The sequence below is a fragment of the Pongo pygmaeus genome, chromosome 3 (assembly GCF_028885625.2).
Source record: "Pongo pygmaeus isolate AG05252 chromosome 3, NHGRI_mPonPyg2-v2.0_pri, whole genome shotgun sequence".
In the NCBI taxonomy this organism is placed as follows: domain Eukaryota; kingdom Metazoa; phylum Chordata; class Mammalia; order Primates; family Hominidae; genus Pongo; species Pongo pygmaeus.
The window spans coordinates 165,362,304-165,381,602 of record NC_072376.2 but is presented as its reverse complement, the minus strand read 5'-3'; the positions used below and the strand labels follow the sequence as shown (position 1 = coordinate 165,381,602).

At 36.8% G+C, this 19,299-nt stretch overlaps 1 protein-coding gene across 7 annotated transcripts in view; it reads left to right on the top strand.

Moving 5' to 3' along the window:
- The window catches only part of FBXW7 (F-box and WD repeat domain containing 7), a 211,096-nt gene that overhangs the window by 95,702 nt on the left and 96,095 nt on the right, over window positions 1–19,299 (top strand). Inside the window, exon 1 of one of the 7 annotated variants that reach the window (XM_054484353.2) lies at window positions 5,984–13,421. The exons of 5 other annotated variants lie outside the window; for them this stretch is intronic. The gene's annotated coding sequence lies outside the window, so the exon portion shown is untranslated. Of the gene's footprint in view, window positions 1–5,983; window positions 13,422–14,302; window positions 15,195–19,299 lie in introns of those variants that run through there. One more of the 7 variants, XM_054484351.2, reaches the window with a different exon arrangement.

Sequence of the window (19,299 nt, the reverse complement as noted above, 5' to 3'; positions counted from 1 at the left end):
CACATCAGTTTGTCTGAAATTGTATATTTCTCAACAATATTGATCTATTTGTATTTCAGTATGTTGTATGCTCTCATATGTCTGTATCTTTGCAAATGATATTTTCTTCTCTTTAACGATTTTTGTCTTACCCTGCTGGTAAGGAAGTCACCTTCCCTCTCCCTTCTATATATCCTTGTCAAGGAACTACGGAAATTGAATGGCATAGGTCTTGATACAAGAACCTCTCTTTTCTCTTTATAAAAAAGTCAGTAAATAGTGGTGGAACATTCAGGAGAAAGTTGGGGACATAGAGACTAAGAAGGCAATGCAGTATTATTAGGACGGGGGTAAACTAAGGCATAGAGGACAGATTTGATGAACATATTATCTTTTTTATATACATTATAAGAAGTAGAAGGCTAGAAAAGTGAACATGCTTGCTATTGCACATGTCTTACTTTCCAATTTCATGAAGAAAGCAAAAACTACTTCTACTTTATTCCCTCTTTTTGATGTTAATTGGTACCACATAGCAAGTTTGCATTATAGTACTGAGCTTTAAAATGCAAGGATATACTCATGTATATACACAGACAATAAATAATTGGTTCTTTTCCACATTCAGGAAGTGAAACTCAGCTGTCCATATGACACTTACTGTCCATATATAGGCATCCCTCAGTATCTGCAGGGGATTGGTTCCAGGACCCTCACATACACCAAAATCTAGGTGTACTAGTCCTGTAGAACCAACATATATGCAAAGTTGGTCCTCTGTATACTCGGGTTTCTATATCCCATGAATGTGGAGAATACTTTTGATATGTGGATATGGAGAGCTGACTGTATTTATTGAAAAAAAATCCACGTATAAGTAGACCTGCGCTGTTCAAACTCATGTTGAGGGACAACTGTATTCTGTTACTTCCTATAATTTCTAAAAGCATTAACCAACAAATACATGTAAGATGCATGGAATAATTTTTCCATTTCCTAGAAAGTAGTCAATAATTTTTTTTTCAGATTGTAAACTAGAAAGCATAGTGAATATTGATTTTTAAACATGAAAATGTAAGTGTCCATTTTAAATTGTTATGGATATTTCTGTTTGCTGAAGTTCAAGACTGAAGACTACTGGAAAAAACCCTGTGACTGAGAGCACATAGATTCCTTCTTTTTAGGTAGAGCGCAACAGTCACCATGACTTCAGTGTTTGCATATGTAAGATGAAATCTGTCTGAGAAAGGGCAAACAATCACAGAAGTCATTGATTTATTTATTTGTTTATTTTTAATGCAAATTTTAATCGAGTGAAAAAGTGGTGAAAAAAACAGTTGACTAAAGAAGATATGAGAAGGGTTAATACATGAAGAAGTCCTCAATAATGTTAGCCACCATGGAGATGCAGATTAAAACCACAATGCCGTACTACTTTCCATCGACAAGAATAGCTAAAATTAAAAGAAGTCAGTCACCACTGAATGTTGGTGAAAATAGGAAGCAGCTGAAACTCTCATACATGGCTGGTGGAAGTGTAAAATGGTCCCAACCCTGTGGAAAACTATTTGACAGTTTCTTAGAAAAAACACTCACCCTATGAGCAAGCACTCTTAGTTATTTACACAGAGAAATGTCCACAAATAGGCTGGCACAAGAATGCTTATAGCAGCTTTATTCAGAATAACCAAAAACTGAAAACAACTCCAACATTCATCAAGAGAAGTGATAAATAAATTGAGGTATATTCATACAATAGAAAGTACACAGGGACAGAAAAGAATGGATTTCTGATACATGTGACAACACGAATATCAAAAACAGTAAGCTGAATTAAGGAAAAAGACAACAAAAGTAATGCAGTATGAGTCATATAAACATCATATTAAAATGATGCTTAAAAATCCACAAAACTAATCTGCACTGATGGAACAGTAGTTATCTAAATGTGCTAAGGAGTGATTGGAATGGGAATGGGACATGAGAAAAGAGGGAACTTTATGGAGTGATGAAAATATTCTATATCTTTTTCTTTTTGAGACAGAGTCTTGCTCTGTTTCCCAGGCTGGAGTGCAGTGTCGCGACCTTGTCTCACTGCAACCTGTGCCTCCCAGGTTCAAGTGATTCTCCTGCCTCAGCCTCTTTAGTAGCTGGGACTACAGGCTTGTGCCACCACACCCGGCTAATTTTTTTTTGTTTTTGTTTTTAGTAGATATGGTGTTTCACCATGTTGGTCAGGCTGGTCTTGAACTCCTGACCTCAAATGATCCACCTGCCTTGGCTCCCCAAAGTGCTGGGATTGCAGTCGTGAGCCACCATACCTGGCTGAAATATTCTATATCTTGATTAAGGTGTTGTATACATAGATATATATGTTTTTCAAAACTCACTGTGCATTCTACTTTATATAAAAAGTACCTCAATTAAATTACATATTAGTTGAAGGCAAGTTAAAAACATCTCTGTCTGTAACTCCTACTGTGAATCTGTTCCATGTTGAAGAATGCTTTTGTCTTCTTTTCTTTGCTCTCCTTAGTTGGGACTTCCCTGTTCTAATACCAGATATGCTCATGTTAGAAAGCTAGGACAGAGGCCTGGAATACTGATTTTTTTCCACTTCAACAGGCAAGGTGACAGTTTTCCTAGAGTTCACAACTCTTGGTATTCCAAGTCAGCACATAGTTCACGGTGAAACATTCTCTAGGAGGTAGAGAGAATTGTGACTGAAGAATATGGTAGGACCAAATAAGTAGCTATACTAGAAGGAAGCACATTTGAAACCACTACCCTAAACAGCCAATGACTACAGAACCAGAGAAAACCAGAATCTGCTAAATTTCAGAAATAACTCAGCATCTTTACAGGGAGCCTCTACACAATCACAATGAGACTCTGAAGAGTAGCAAGTACTGATTCAAATCCTTTTAGCTGTGGACTCCACTCTGCCTCACAATCATTTTAGAAGAGGGTTTTGAGCTTCAGAATAAGCTACCACTGTATAAAACTAGTGAGTCTGTTTTTTAAGATAGGATTCCGATCTTAGTAATCATAATTTTGGCATGGCAATTATTAAATATGAACCACAAGGAGAAAAAAGTGTCCTCTTGTTATTTACTTTTTAAATTAGGCATTTTATTTTCATTTACTACTGTTTGATACTCTTTTATCTGGGTTCCTGGGAGGTTTCATTTGGTGAGTATTGTTCAATAAAAATTATGGGACACCATTGTTTTGGACTGTGCTCCTGCCCTAGGCCCCAGTGGACCAGATCAAACTAAAATGTAGTCATTCATGTTAACTGCCACATAATCAAATAGAAACTTCCAGGAAGCAGATAGATCCCAAAGCAGACCATTTTTTTTTCCTGAAAACAGGAGATTCCAGTCTAGCTGAATCCCCTGTGCTTTAAACCCTTAGAAGAAGTAAACTGAAGTAACCTGATATTAACCAATCAGCTTTTTTTTCCTGTTCTGTTTCCTTGTTCCCACCTTATAAAACCCACTGTTGTGCTGTTGCTCAGTAGGACCTCTCATTCTACCTTGCAGAATGGGGGCTGCCCTGATTCATGAAATGCAAATAAATGCCAGTTAGATCTGTAACTAAACTGTTGTAACTTTGTCTTTTGACAGAATGCAGTTAAAACTCAGGTATATCCACACTGCTTTTATTTCATCTCCTTCCCATTTCAGAAACTCCTGTCTAGATTTCTTTTCTTGCTCTCTAAGGCAAACAGTTACCACAGTTAGATGAATATGGCTGGCAATCACTATTGACAGATAGACTCTCAGAAACACTCATTCCATTTTCCTCTTCAAATTCTTGTCAGGAAGGCTGGGTGGATATATTGAAGGAGATACTGTTTGATTGTACCGCACACAGTGTGGTTTCAAAAATGTGTATTTGAATTGGAAAAGAGAAATATATGTCAGGCACTGGGGATACAATACTGACCAAAGGTATATACCCTGAATGCAAAAATAAATATAATGTAGTTGCTTAAACATACTAATTTTAAAGATTATCAGAAGAATATCCATCCTAGTTAGACCTTTGCAAGATATATAGATAAGAAAATTTCTGAAAGTTGCATAACTAAAATAGAAACCAGTCAAAATGAACTTCTTTCTACCCTGGTTTCTTCCCTCTAGTGTTCTTATCTGTCAATACTGTGACTGAAAAAGCCAAACCTACCACCACCACCACTGACAAAACCCAAAAAACTGCAGATACCTACAACATTAATTCTAACACCAAGAAACGTTATAACCCACTTAAAACTGTTCTTTTTTCTTTCTTTTTTTTAGTACAGACAGAACTTTTTTTTTTAATGGTAAGAAATATCATGATTTTCTTATAAAGATCTTCTGTATGTACAAATAAAGCTATACTATCTTAGTGGATAAATCAGTAAACAATATCTTATGTAATGATCTGTAATTTTTCACACAAGAAATTTAAAAAGTTTTTCAGGTTATAGAACAGTATTTCTGGACAAACCTAACAAGGCAGTAGCTGACATTCTCAAACTTCAAAACACCCTCACTTTCAATACAAATAACGCTGTGTTGTACATTCAACCTAAAACTAAGAGAAAGCATTGTCAGTTGGCCACAACTTGAATTTCTTATTACAATGAGGACTGCTTCAGGATTTTACCACTAAACTCAGCCGTTCAGAGAACTAGAAAGATAGTAACCATGGTCACTGTTCTCCAAAAGCACTGATTTCAGATTTGTTGAAGGGGTATTTCTTAGATCTTCAAGTTTCTGAAAAGGTTTCCTTCATTCTGGTTTTCTGGATTTCCTTGTCATTCTGAAGTTATTCCTCTTGCACAGGCAAAATTGGAGTACTCATTCAATAACAACAACAACAAAGCCATAAAATATGCCTTCTTTTTTCTACAACACCAATTTAGCTACTCAAGATACAGAACTAAAATATTAGCAGAAAATCTTGTAGGTATGAAGCCAGTTATATATTCACGTTAGTAAAGATGATTCCACTGCATTCAGTTAATCAGCAAACATTTACAGAATGCCTACTACATACCAACAATATATTAGTGACTGCATATTCATTTAATCCCGAAGTTTGAAATCATTCCTGGTTTACAAAATAGGAAACAGGCTTGGATTAAGGTTACTTGCCCAAAGATTTATAGTTAGTAAGATTCACTACCAAATTTGAAACTCAGATATGTCTGAGTCAAAATTTATGCTCCTTCCACTAAGCCAAGCTGTCTTCCAGCATGGCTTCCAGCATACTTAGTATCTTGCTGTATCAAGAGAAAACAAGGTGCAGGTGACAGTGACATGATGCTATTATGACTCTTTTATATAAAAAGACCCTTGTTAAGATAACTACAACTCTTTTTCTCAGACCTCCTACACATTGCTTTTCCTTCAATCATCAGGGTCATGAGCCTTCTCCCCTCTCCTCCCCTGCTGCCCCCCACCACCCAACTTCCCCCTAACAAAGTAAAAGAAATCAAATGAGATTTGATTAAAGTGTTTTATCTAGACTGCTTCAGGACTAAAGGGTCTTGTTAATTTGTACCACCACCTCACTTCTTCCCCACACCCAAAAACTCATGTACACAGTTTGATTGTTCTTACTTTCTAAAGTGTTCTTTTTTTTTTGAAATGGAGTTTCGCTCTTGTTGCCCAGGCTGGAGTGCAATGGCCCGATTTCGGCTCAACACAACCTCCGCCTCCCAGGTTCACGTAATTCTCCTGCCTCGGCCTCCCAAGTAGCTGGGATTACAGCCATGTGTCACCATGCCCGGCTAATTTTTGTATTTTTAGTAGAGACGGGGTTTCTCCATGTTGGTTAGGCTGGTCTCAAACTCCCGACTTCAGGTGATCCACCTGCCTTGGCCTCCCAAAGTGCTGGGATTACAGGCATGAGCCCAGCCAAAGTGTTCCGAAAGCTATGTGTGAATCTGTTAAGTACAATCTATACTTATATTTGATTATAAATACTTTGACAATCTGAATTGATAAGATTTTAGGCAAAACAATGAAATCAAATTCCCTGGACTCTGACCCAAAGAATATATTCAGCTTTGTTTGAATATATTTCATTTTGCTTCCTTACCAATTCTCAACACAACTCCAGAATAACTGTTATTAACTCTTATTGAATCTTATTTTGTACTAAGCCTTGTTAAATGTTTTACCTATGAATTGTGATTTCATTGTTACAGCAGACTTATGATATAGATGCTGTATTACAGATGAAGAAATGAGGTTCAGAACCTGTGCTACACTGCCTCGTAGGCACAATCCATCTGATAAAAGTAGTCCCTTGAATCTCTCTTTCTGAATTCCAGTCCCAGGACAGTGGAAATACACAGTATTGTGGTCAAAGATAAACCATTCTTGGCTCCAGCTGAGCTAATGGTTTTAGATAAGAATAAAGAATATTTATTAGAAATAAAAAATTTTGTAAGTATAAAATTAGACTAGGAAAAAGCTCCCGGTTGAATTTTATATTTATAAAATTCTTCCTTTACTGAAGTTGAAATCTTCTCCTTGAAATTTCTGCTTGGTATGGCCTCTCTGTTTGCCTCACAAGTGAAATTTAATCCTAATGTTATCTTACTTTCCAAGCATAACCACACCAGTGGGCTGCTTTGTCATGAGTTTAGTATGGTGTCAGTAGAAACGAGACCAGCAGTCATTAGGGTTACCTAATTCAAATCTTGACTCATTTTGGGTACTTCCTACAAGATTAGAATAATTATCTTCCAAACCAAAAACATACCCAAGGTTCCATGGGAAAGGGTGTAGCTTCAACTCTTTAGGTGGCAAGAAAATCATTCTCTAACCTCTCAAAGGTCAGGAATAGGGTCGATGGTCCTTAAAGTTTGGTCTGGGGACCACTGGTTGCTGAACCTTTTGCAGGAGGTCTGAAAGGTCAGACCTGTTTTCACAATACATGTTAAGAAGTTACTGGCTTTTTTCTTGTCATTCTTTTCCAAGTATATTTGACTATACAACTTGCAATGATGTTCCTCTGATAGTTAATGCAATTATACTTAATGTTTTAAAAGTTTGTCAGTTTTGATTTCTAATACAGTAAGTCTTCAACAGATAGAACTCACATAACAAAACACTTTTGGGAGTCCTTCATAATTTTTAAGAGTGTAAAGGAGGTTCTAAGACCAAAAGGTCTGGAAACTGCTCTTCTAGGTTTCAGAATTATGAGGCATACAAAGACTCTTCATCTGGAAGGGTTTAGAGGCAGTCTTATCTAATCCCCTTATTTTACAGGTTTAGAAACTGATTCTAGACATTTAAGTTCTCAGACTAATGTCACAGAAGCTAATGCATTACAGAGGTTAATTGGAAGCCTGGTCTTAACACTCCCAGGTTATCTTAATGAGTTCATGAGGATGGCATATGGATAATGCACTTCAAAGGGTATTGTAAATATTAACTAAGTTAATACAGGTCAAATGCGTACATTAGCACTCAATGCACAGCCATTGATCAATAAATGCTAGTGGTTCTGATCAGAGAGAATCTAACCTCTGCTTAAATACCTTTAGTGATCAGCAGCTTCCACTCCCTGAGTAACACGTTGCATTTCTTGATCAATTACATCTTTACAGAATTCTTCCTTTACTGAAGTTGAAATCTTCTTGAAATTTCTACTTGGTATGGCCTCTCTGTTTGCTACACAAATGAAATTTAATCCTAATTTTATCTAGCTTATTTTCCAAGTGTAACCACACCAATTTCATTAAATGATTCCCCATGTGGCATGACTTTAAACTCTGTCACCATCCTATTTGTTTTTCTCAAAGACCTCCAGTTGACTGTGCCTGTGAAATTGTCCGTCTATTAATGTAAATGTTTTTGTAATTTTACAGAGCTCCCCACTGTATTGTGTACAGTGTTAAAATCGTTTTCTGAGATTTCTTGACTCTGTTTTCCCAAGTTTCTTGTGGCCCTTCTCTTTCCTTTGTCTCTATTCTGTGCGGTTTTTATTTCACTCCCACAGTTTCTCATTACTGTGAGGCCCTGTTATGGAATGAGAACCCTGGTTTTGAAAGTTCACAGAGGCTAGACTTCTCTTGTCCGTGTAGTCCTGGCTGAGGGCCCACTACACTTGTCTGTTATCTGAGTGGGCAAATGACCTACCAGTTTTCATCTGCTGAGTGGCCGGTTATTTGTGGAGGATCCCCCTGTTGCAGGTCTGATCTCTGTTGCTTCCTTTGGGAGGCCGAGGCGGGCAGATCACCAGGTCAGGAGTTCGAGACCAGCCTGGCCAATATGGTGACACTCTCGTCTCTACTAAAAATGAAAAAACTAGCAGGGCGTGGTGGCGTGCGCCTGTAGTCCCAGCTACTCTGGAGGCTGAGGCAGAAGAATCGCTTGAACCCGGGAGGCGGAGGCTACAGTGAGCCGAGATTGTGCCACTGCACTCCAGCCTGGGCAACAGAGCGAGACTGTTTTAAAAAAAAAAAAAAAAAAAAGTTCGTAGCCATTATCTCTGGAAATATTTACTCTTCCTCATTCTTCTGCTTATATCTTTCTGGAACTCCAACTAGATATATACTAGACCTTTGATTCTATTTTTCCACACCTCTTAACCTGTCTTGCTTATTTAGTCATACATCTCTCAAGCTGCATTCTTCCTTGGAGCTTTATCTGTAGGAATTCTTGAGCCTTGAGTTGAGTTTATATTGCTTCAGAGAAAACTAAGGTTTGCTTCAGCTAGTTGCCCAGGGACATTACCACCTGGTTACCACTTTTAATTAAGGTCACTGCTTGAGGTTTTCAGAGCGACACAGAGCCCTGTGTGAGGGCCTGCTTATGGTTATAAATTCTTGGGGTGTAGGCAGGGGTGGGGATCCTGCTTCTTTACCTGGAGCTAAAACTGAGACAGAAAAATCCCTGACTGTCCATTTTTGTGTGGTGGGTTTATTTTCTGTTCACCCTGAACAATGATAGGTATTCACCTTGTACAGCTCCCAGCTTTATGTGGGTGTTTCCTATTAGAGAACTATCATATGTGGCCTTTGGCTTATTTTGTTGCCTTCAGCACCTGTGCCAGTACATAAGTTAGAAACCCCAGGTTTCCAAGTTTCGAAAAACTCTCAGGGCAAAAGTTCGTTTTCGCCTATGCTTAGCTTCCAGGGTCCTTTGTACTTGGCCATATGGATTTCTTTTTTTTTTTTTTCTTCATGTCAACATGGTGGTTATATTTATCTATCTGACCTACTCTTTTAATTTTTGTTTTATCTGGTATTTTAATTGTTTCATCTGAGAAAGTTTTTCATAGGATCTGTTTTGTAGTTGGCCATTCTACTAGGAGTTTAGGAGTTATACTTAACTCCTTCCAGGGAAACCTTGGAAGATTTTTACTAAGAATACAATATTTAAAGTGGGTATTGAAGTACTATCAGGGTGAACCTGGGGTGGAGTAGGAAAACAAAACAAAACATTACAAACGGGAATAATTAAGAGTTAGGATATGTGAGATGTTTGGTTTTGCTGGGCTTAAAATAGAATTATGGGGTATGGAATTGCTGCAAATGAGGCAGGTTGTCTCAGAGATGAGGCTCAAGAGAGGCCACATGCAACTTTTGAGAGTCTTTGTGTGTCACAGTAAGGAAGATGAACTTGTGAAATCACCAAAGGGTGGAATATATAAGGAGGAAGCTGACACTGTCATATCTATGCCTTAGGATGTTTATTTTGGCAGCAGTGAAAACAAAGCAGGTAGACAAGAGTGGAGCATTGCTCTTCAAAATTTAGTCATTGACTGGCAGTAATGGCATCATCTGGGAGCTTGTTAGAAATGCAGAAACTCAGGTCCCATTTCAGATTTACCAACTCAGAATCTGCATTTTAACAAGACTCCTAAGTGATTCATATGCATAGTCAGTTGATGTCTGAACCAGTGACCTGCAGAGCCAGTGATCTGCAAAGCAAGTGAACATTAGCTTTATTTTAAATTTCAAGAAGTCTTAGTTTGCCTAGAGTACATATCATTTGATGTTCACAGTGTCACTTTATTTGCCTAATAACTAGCTGACTCTAGATCCTTAGCAGCATTAGATTTAGTATTTGAGGTTTTGACCCTACGTACCTTTGATATGTAGTGATTTGTAACTTATGAATTAAATTTGAATCCCTTAACATGTTGCTAATTATAAAACTCGAGTGTCTCTAGCAGACTATTAAGAAATTGAGCAGGTTTCGTTCTCCACTCATTGTTAACACATGCGGTAACTCACCAGGCACTTAAAACAAGTGGGCTGTGGTGCAGGGTACTTCTTGTTTAGTGACAGAAATGAAAAGATCTAAGAATATGATGGTTTTAAACAAATATGATAAGAGATGGAGAGAGTTTTAAGTAATAGAACTATTCTAAGTTTTGGATGTGTGGTTTAGTGTCTCTAGCTATATTTCTGTTTAATGTCAAGTGCATAATATATTCGAACCATTTTATTTATTAAATTTAATAAACATTGATTGTCCTGTTAGTCAAAGTTTCAGAAAAATGCAAAAAGTCTTGTTCTCAAAGGAATGCCCCCTGGACCATGCACATCAAAGTCGTGGCTTTGTGGGGGTGGCTGCTTGTGGGGGTAGAAAATATTAAAAATGCAGAAACTGGTTCCTACTACCGAATCCCAATGTACATTTTAAAATAAGCAGCTTCCTGGCCAGGCACGGTGGCTTTCACCTGTAATCCCAGTATTTTGGGAGGCCGAGGCAGGAGGATCACTTGAACTCAGGAGTTCAAGCCTGGGCAACATAGTGGGACCCCCATCTCTGCAAAAAATGGAAAAAAAGAAAAAGCATCTCCCAAGGAATTCTGTCAGCAGGAAAGTTGTGTTTTTCCCCCTCAAATCTGGAAACCATAATTGTTCCCTTTTTGACCTTTTACTGGAATACAGCATACACTGAGAAAAGTAATAACACTCAAATAAAAAAATAGAACATTACTTCTATTCCAGAACCTCCTCTAGTGACTCCTTCTAGAAAATAGTCTAGCACCTCACCCCTCCAAACACAAATGTAACCACCATAGTGACTTTTAACACCATAGATTAGTTTTGCCTTTTTTGAACTCTTTAAAGTGGAATAATACAGTTTATACTGTCTGTTTTGTGGTGTTTTTGCTTAGCATTATGTCTGTAAAATTTGTCTGTATTGTTAGCTGCAGTTTGTCATTCTCATTCTCATTGCTGTGTGGTTCTCTGTTGTTTAAAAGTACCAGTGGTAAAATTATCATTTACATGGTTTACCTCTGATGGACCTTAGAGGTATGGTGGTACCACTGATAGGCACCAAAATCAAGTTTGATAACCACTGTTGTATATTATTTGGGAAAATGTGTACTCTTGACATGTTTCGCAAATTTTTATTTCTCCAATCTGAAATTTAGAAAATTATAATTTTAAAATTATCAATAAAAATTTACAAAGTTTTTACAAATATAAAACCACTGTTGTATATTATTTGGGAAAATGTGTACTCTTGACATGTTTCGCAAATTTTTATTTCTCCAATCTGAAATTTAGAAAATTATACTTTTAAAATTATCAATAAAAATTTACAAAATTTTACAAAATTTACAAAATATTTTACAAAGTCAAATATTATCTAATAGCTCAACTAGCTGATGCTAGAGTAATACAGCCATGTAATACAGCATTACCAACTTTTCTAAGTGGTCTATAGCACTGAGGAATTAAATAGCAAATAAGGGAAGCATTTCTTTATGAAATCATTTCTTTTAATAAATTAAAAAGAAACGAGAGTATTAGAATACCACCATTTTGCCACCTTCAGTGTATTAATGGATGGAGGCAGTGAATATCAACAGCTGCTAAAATCATAAGAAGGAAACCAGATGCTAGATGACACATAGTGAAGTAACACATTATTAGACAAAGGAACAAACCAAGTTCAATAAAGCCTCTGGATCCAGCTTCCAATTTGCCACAAATAAAGAGACCAGATGAATATGCTGAATTGCGTTATGTGTAAATAATCAGTCAAATCTACACTACTAAAAGCCAGATCAAACATAAATTTTAAGAAAAAGAAAAGAATGGAAAATAAACCTGTAGATTAAAAGAGACTGAATAGAAGTAGCAACTCTTCTTAAAAATGGTCAGGATTAAATAATAGTTATCTAGGGAGGCTTACTTAGCTGATAAAATGATAAATACAGGATGTAATTAAGAATAATTTAAAAGAAGTGAGTTACTTAGAGGAAGGGAACGACTTCCTCTAAGTTCAGTCAAGGCTACGACTGAATCAGAGCACTTGGAGGAGCTTCTGGGCTCGCTGGCAAATTGCTGTGTGGTGGTCACAAGAATGTATTCTCTTAATATGCTAAGGTATAAAGTTTTTGTATAGTTTTCTGTATCTGTATTTTATTTTACTCTAAAGGAAGTAGTTTTTTAAAAAAGATTATAGATCTGCTAATCTAATATAAACTCCCCTAGAGCTTCATCAGTAATAGTCTAGTGTCATCTGGATTATCTTCAGCAATCATTTCCATTCTAAATTGTCATAGTAAGTGTCATCTCAAAGCAGAAAGAGACAGAGAGTTTGACAAAGTGTCTTAAAATGCCTGATGTCTGTCTTAATGATTCTAATAGAAACTCTTCAGTACAATACTCAGACTTACTGCACTTACAACTACATAATGGCTTATAAATTTGGGAAACTCAACAGATTTGGGAATACAACACATATCTTGAAGCCAGTTAATTTACTTTTTACATGCCTCTTCACTATTCCACTACCAGTGTGCAACTGGTAATTCAGTTGAATTCATAAAGAATTCACTGAGCTTTTCTGAATTTCTTCTGATTTCAAGAGGCTAGAAGAATTCAGATTATAAAGCATCAGGTTATCACTTTTACTATATAGGCACACCGTGGTTTATTGCACTTTGCTTATGATTTTTTTTTTTTAAGCAAATTGAAGGGTTGGAGCAATCCTGTGTTGAGCAAGTCTCTTGGTGCCATTTTCCAGCAGCTCACTGTGTGTCTCTGTGTCCCATTTTGGTAATTCTGGCAATATTTCAATCTTTTTCATTATTATTATACCTGTTATGGTTATCTATGATCAGCGATCTCTTTTATGTTACTATCATAATTGTTTGGGGATGCCATGAACCACACCCATAGAAGAATAAAAGATGGCAAACTGAATAAATGTTGTATGTATTCTGACCACTCCACCAACCAGCTGTTCCCATCTCTCTTTCCTCAGGCCTTCTTGTTCCCTGAGACACAACATTGAAATTATGCCAATTAATAACCCTACAGTGGCTTCTAAGTGTTCAAGTGAAAAGAAGAGTTGCATGTCTCTCATTTTAAATCAAAAGCTAGAAATGATTAGTGAAGAAGGCATGGTGAAAGCAGAAACAGGGCAAAAGCTAGGCCTTTTGTGCCAAACATCCAAGTTGTGAGTACAGAGGAAAAGTTCCTTTCTTTTTTTCACTTTTTTGTATGTTTAAAAAATAGAGACAGGGTCTCGCTATGTTGATCAGGCTGGTCTTGAACTCCTGACCTCAAGCAGTCCTCCCACCTCGGCTTCCTCAAGTGCTGCGATTATAAGCATGAGCCACTACACCCAGCTGAAAAGTTCTTGAAGGAAATTAAAAGTGCTACTCTGGTGAACACATGAATTATAAGCAAAACAGCCTTATTGCTGATATGGAGAAAGTTTTAGTGTCTGGATAGAAGATCAAATCAACCATAACATTCCCTTAAACAAAAGCCTAATCCAGAGCAAGGCCCGAACTTACTTCAATTCTATGAAGGGTAAGAGGTGAGGAAGCTTCAGAAGAAAAGTTGGAAGCTAGCAGTTTGGTTCCTGAGGTTTAAGGAAATAAGCTGTCTTGATAACGTGTAAGTACAAAGTTAAGTAGCAAGTGCTGATGGAGAAGCTGCTGCAGCAAATTATCTAGAAGATCTAGCTAAGATCACTGATGAAGGTGGCTACCCTAAATAACAGATTTTCAGTGTAGATGAAACAGCACTCTATTGGAAGATGCCATCTAAGACTTTTCTAGCTGGACAGGGGAAGTCAGTACCTGACTTCAAAACATCAAAGGACAGGCTGACTCTCTTGTTAGGGGCTAATGCTGCTGGTGACCTCAAGTGAAAGCCAGTGCTCATTGGTCATTCTGAAAATCACAGGGTCCTTAAGAATTATGCTAAATCTACTGTGCCTATGCTCTATAAATGGAACAGAGCCTGGATGACAGCACGATTTGATAGATATGTTAAGCCCACTCTTGAGACCTACTGCTCTCAGTGAAAGATTCCTTTCAAAATATTACTGCTCATTGACAGTGCACCTGGTAACCCAAGAGCTCTGATGGAGATGTACAAGGAGATTCCTATTTTTTTTTTCATGCTTGATAAACGTAATAACATCTATTGTGTAGCCCGTGGATCAAGGAGTCATTTCTACTTTCAAGTTTTATTATTTAAAAAATTTATTTCTTAAGGCTGTAGCTGCCCCAGTGATTCCTGTGATGAATATGGACAAAGTAAACCAAAAACCTTCTGGGAAGGATTCACCATTCTAAGTATCATTGAGAACATTCATGATTTATGGGAGGGGGTCAAAATATCAGCATTAATAGGAGTTGGGAAGAAATTGATTCTACCCCCATGGGCGACTTTGAAGGGCTCAAGACTACAGTGGAGGAAGTCACTGCAGATGTGGTAGAAATAGCAAGAGAAGTATAAGTAGAACCTGACACAACATGGCAATTGCTGAAATCTCAAGATAAAATTTGAATGGCTGAGGTGTTGCTTTTTATTGATGAGCAAAGAAAGCTGTTTCTTGAGATGGAACCTACTCCTAGTGAAGATGCTTTGAAAATTGTTGAAATATCAACAAAGGGCTTAGAATATTACATAAAATTAGTTGATGAATTGATAAAGCAGCAGTGGTTTGGGAGGATTGCCTCCAATCTTGAAAGAAGATCTACAGTTAGGTAAAATGCTATCACATAGCATAGTGTCTTTCATGAAAGGAAGAGTCAATTGATGTGGCTGACTTTATTGTTGTCTTATTTTAAGAAATTGCCACAGCCATACTGATTAGTCAGCAGCCATCAGTATCAAGACAAGACCCCCACCAGCAAAAAAATTGGACTCACTGAAGTCTCAGTTGATCATTAGCATTTTTTTTTTTTTAGCAGTATAGTCCTTTTAAATTAAGGTATGTACATTTTTTTACACATAATGCTATTACACACTTAATAGTAGTGTAAATATAACTTTTATTGCACTGGGAAACCAAAACATTTTTTGTGACCTGCTTTATTGCAATATTAACTTTATTGCAGTGGTCTGGAATTGAACCTGCAGTTTTCTGAGGTATAAGTATTGGTGAAATCATTAACCTCCTCCTCTTTGTGTGTGGTATCTTCACAAAGGATAGCAGCCCCAATGAAGGTCATTACAGAAGGCAGAGAAACTCCATTTTTTTCCTTTTTTTTTTTTTTTTTAAGACTTTGCCACTGTATGTGTGTGTGTGTTTACCTTATCCTAGTGGGCCTTACCACACATTTCTATTATGTGAGATCCAAATGTGATGTGGTATACACAAGAGTAATTTTCACCCCATTCTTAAAACTGAAAATGATGTTTAAATCACTTTTTCTTGGGGGAAAATTCAACCCCGTGTTAATTAAGCTTCACTTTTCTTGAAATTAATCTTCTTATAAATTTTATAAACTCATAAGAAATGGAATACATTTTGCTTAAGTAACTAGCATAAGCCAAAATGGCACTTCATTTTTCTTAGGCTCAGCAGATTTAATTTAATAAAGATTATAAATTGATTTTAATTAATGATGTTTACAAAATGAAAATTAATTGACAGTGTTGAATAGTAAAGCTGCTAAAACCATAAGCCAAAGCAATATGAATAAAAGTATAATTTAGACACAATTTTAAACCAGATTTTGAAAAACTTTTCTTTACTCGGTGATATGGTCAGGCTCAATTGTATGCCTGCTAGTTAGATTACTTCTTGTATAGGCTGATATATGCATAAAATTATTATTTTTGAATTTTAAATAAAATTATATTTATCTCTTTAGTGTGAATTTACCTCTTTAATGTAAAAATTATATTTGTTTTTTGTCCTTGTTTCTTGCTGCACATATCAATTCCAGGTCAAGCATGAGATAAGCAAATCATGTTAATTTCATTTTCAACTGAAATAAGACTATTTCTGAGCTTATTCTTGTTTGCTGAATAAAAAAAGATTGTTCATATGTGCGAGAAATTGCTGCAGCATAATGTTCACTGTTTTTCTGTGAGTAGCAGGATAATCTTTTCTTCATAGAAATCTACATCTTGTCTGGGAAAGATTAGTAAAACTCATCTTTAATGTATGATAAAACTGCAGATCTTTTTCCTTTTTTCTCAAGTCAAATTTTCACAGTCAGAACATTTAGAAACAGGATCCCTTTTCCAGTTCTACACTTGTGTTCAAGTGAAGGAGAATCTGTTTAGTTTTTTTCTGCAGCTCCTCCAGGTGATTTCCAATAAGACTTGAGACTTGCTGATATCCTTCCTCACTCTCAAGCCCAAACAGCAACAGAAACATTTCAAGATTTTCTTTTATAACATGTTTTTCAAAAGCTCATTTTCCTTTTAAATCCAAGAATGTTGTCCTTTGAAATAAAGAAAACCCAGCCATTTTCTTCACACCTTACAGAGACTGAAAAATAAGTACTACGTAGGCTGGTTTCTATAGCCATTAATGTTTAAGTATTCAACAGACTCTAGCCTACTGTTTTCTTTAAAGGACCCATTTCAGTTCAAATACCCTATTGAGAAGTTTTCCACTGCTAAGTGGATTTTTTTTTTTTTTTTTTTTTTTGTGGTAAGAGTTGTTCTTTAAATGAGTGAAATGACCTTTGTTTAATGAAGTTAACCATTTTATAACATCTTTCAGATGTTAAAACATTTTGCCCCAAGAGCTTTTGATATCAGTACTCTTAACACAGATGTTTTTTGTGTTAGTTTGGGTCTTCTGAGACACAGATGTCAAGACAAGATTTGATGTGCAGGGAATCTCCTACCCCACCCTACTACCCTCCTATTGTCTTTTGGAGCAATCCCCATTCTAGTACTTCTACCCTGCTTGGTAGCTTGCTGGGAGAAGCCCAGAGGCAGCAAGGCCAGGGGTGGTTGCCATGGATTCCAAGGTGCGATAGATGGAGGCTGTCAAGCAGTTCTGTTCGTCATAGCAGGTTAGGTTGAAGGGATATCTGATTAGGGTACCACTGTGGCCACTGCACCCTCCTCTTCAGCCTTTGACATCCTTCCCTCATGTGGACACTCTTTACTGTGTTACCCACCCACAGGGATGTCGTCACTCTGTTCTGCCTTTGACCTACGGGAGCTTCTTTACTATATGGATTATTCCTCATGCTTCTTAGAGTCAAGCTTTGCCACCTTGCACCCTTGTTGGTCTGCCTCTGTTCCTCCCCGCCGCCATCCCTCACTACAGAAAGGTTCTTTTCATTCTGCTTTGACTCCCAAATTTTGGACTACCTGCCTCCCACATACACACCTAACTTGCTTGGCTCCATCTAATAGCTTTTTGACTAAATTTTTGAGGAAAAGAAGGAAGAAGACCCATCTGGGTTTCTTACATCTGCAACTGGCTAGAATATGATTCCATTCACTGAAATAGAGAAAATAATAGGAGGATCTGAGAACAAATTTGGGCCTTACGTATGTGTGCATGTTGTGGGGAAGTAGAAGTTTGGATGTTAAAATAATGAATTTGGTGTGACTTTGGGACACCTTCTTGAAATTAATAGGCTCAGTAGAGGAGTCTGACTGGAGATAATAGTATGGGGAGTCATTAGCTTCTGTGATAGTTGAAACGCTGACTTTCAAAGAAACAACAAAGAAGGGAGGAGCTAGCCGTGGAGCACAGTAACAGTGCTGCCTGAGGGATGCACTGAGGAATGTACCAAGGAAAATTAAGGGACAGGAGAGAGTTGTAAAGAGAGCTAGTGACCAACAGAGTATAAAGATACAAAAATGGCAAAAGAGTCTTTGAGATTTAACAACCAGTTTAAAATTTAGTTATTATGGAGTAAGCCCATATCACACAGGTGGTGGCGTATCACACAGGGATTAAATTTAGCCAAAACAAAATATGTATTATAATTCAAATAACAAAAAACATATATTGTCATGTGGACTGAGGAATAGTCTTTTGCATCCTTTCCAGTAAAGATATATATGATTGACTAGCAAAGTCGATTTAAATTATTCAGTGTACATCCATAAAACTTTATGAATTACTTTCTGCGTATATGATGACACTTGCCAGTATTGCCCATTTTGTGCTGATTTTGTTAGTGTACATTACTAAGGAGCTTTTCATCAAATTTTGCAGTCCCTGAAAGTTTCATCTTTAAAGTTACAAATGTGATTTCTCAGCTGCAGTATAGAATATATGGAACCAGAAATACTCAAAAAATAATTGTTTTCAAAGTATTAATCTTTTTAGTCACATAGTTGTTTTTTACATCCTGTGCTGAAAATAACAAAAAATTTGATACAGAGTGAAAAATGATTTATTATGACTTAGTAGACAATTTACAAATATGTGTTAAGATATTAGGATATATGTCCTACCAGTTTCAAAAGTACTACAAGTGACTTGTTCAATACAGAGTACAACTTTAAAAAATGTATTTAAAGTAATTGACGTTGTGTTTGTGACCTGGCTTGAAGTTCTTTTTTGGTGAAGAGCATGCTTAGTACGATTGTCTTTAAAAAGATTTGATAATTATTTACTCAGTAAACAAATGTTTTGAGTGCCTTATGAGTCAGGCATTTTTGTGGGTGCTGGAGATAATAGTGATGAAAAACAAAAGTCCCTTTTCCTTATAGAACTTAAATTCTAGTGTGGGAAGGCAGATAGTACAGAAATAAATTGATGGATGGGTAGATGGATGGGTAGGTATTTGCTATATAGCAGGTACTATTTCTGCTTTTATATAGTGCTGTGGAAATGAGTAAAGCCAGGACAAAGGAAAAGAAAAGGTGATGCTGTGGGGGTATTATTTTAAGTTGGATGGTTAGAGAAGTATCATTGAATAGGGGACATTTGAACAGAGTCCTCTATGAAGGAAGTAAAAAAAATAAAAAGAGGAATAGCTAGCACAAAGACTCTGAGGTTGCAGCATACTTTACCCCTCAAGAAAGAACGGTGACAGAAAGGGTGGAACAAAGTGAGAGAGTAGTAAAATATGAGTTCACAGTGGTGGGGATGTATGTAGATGATA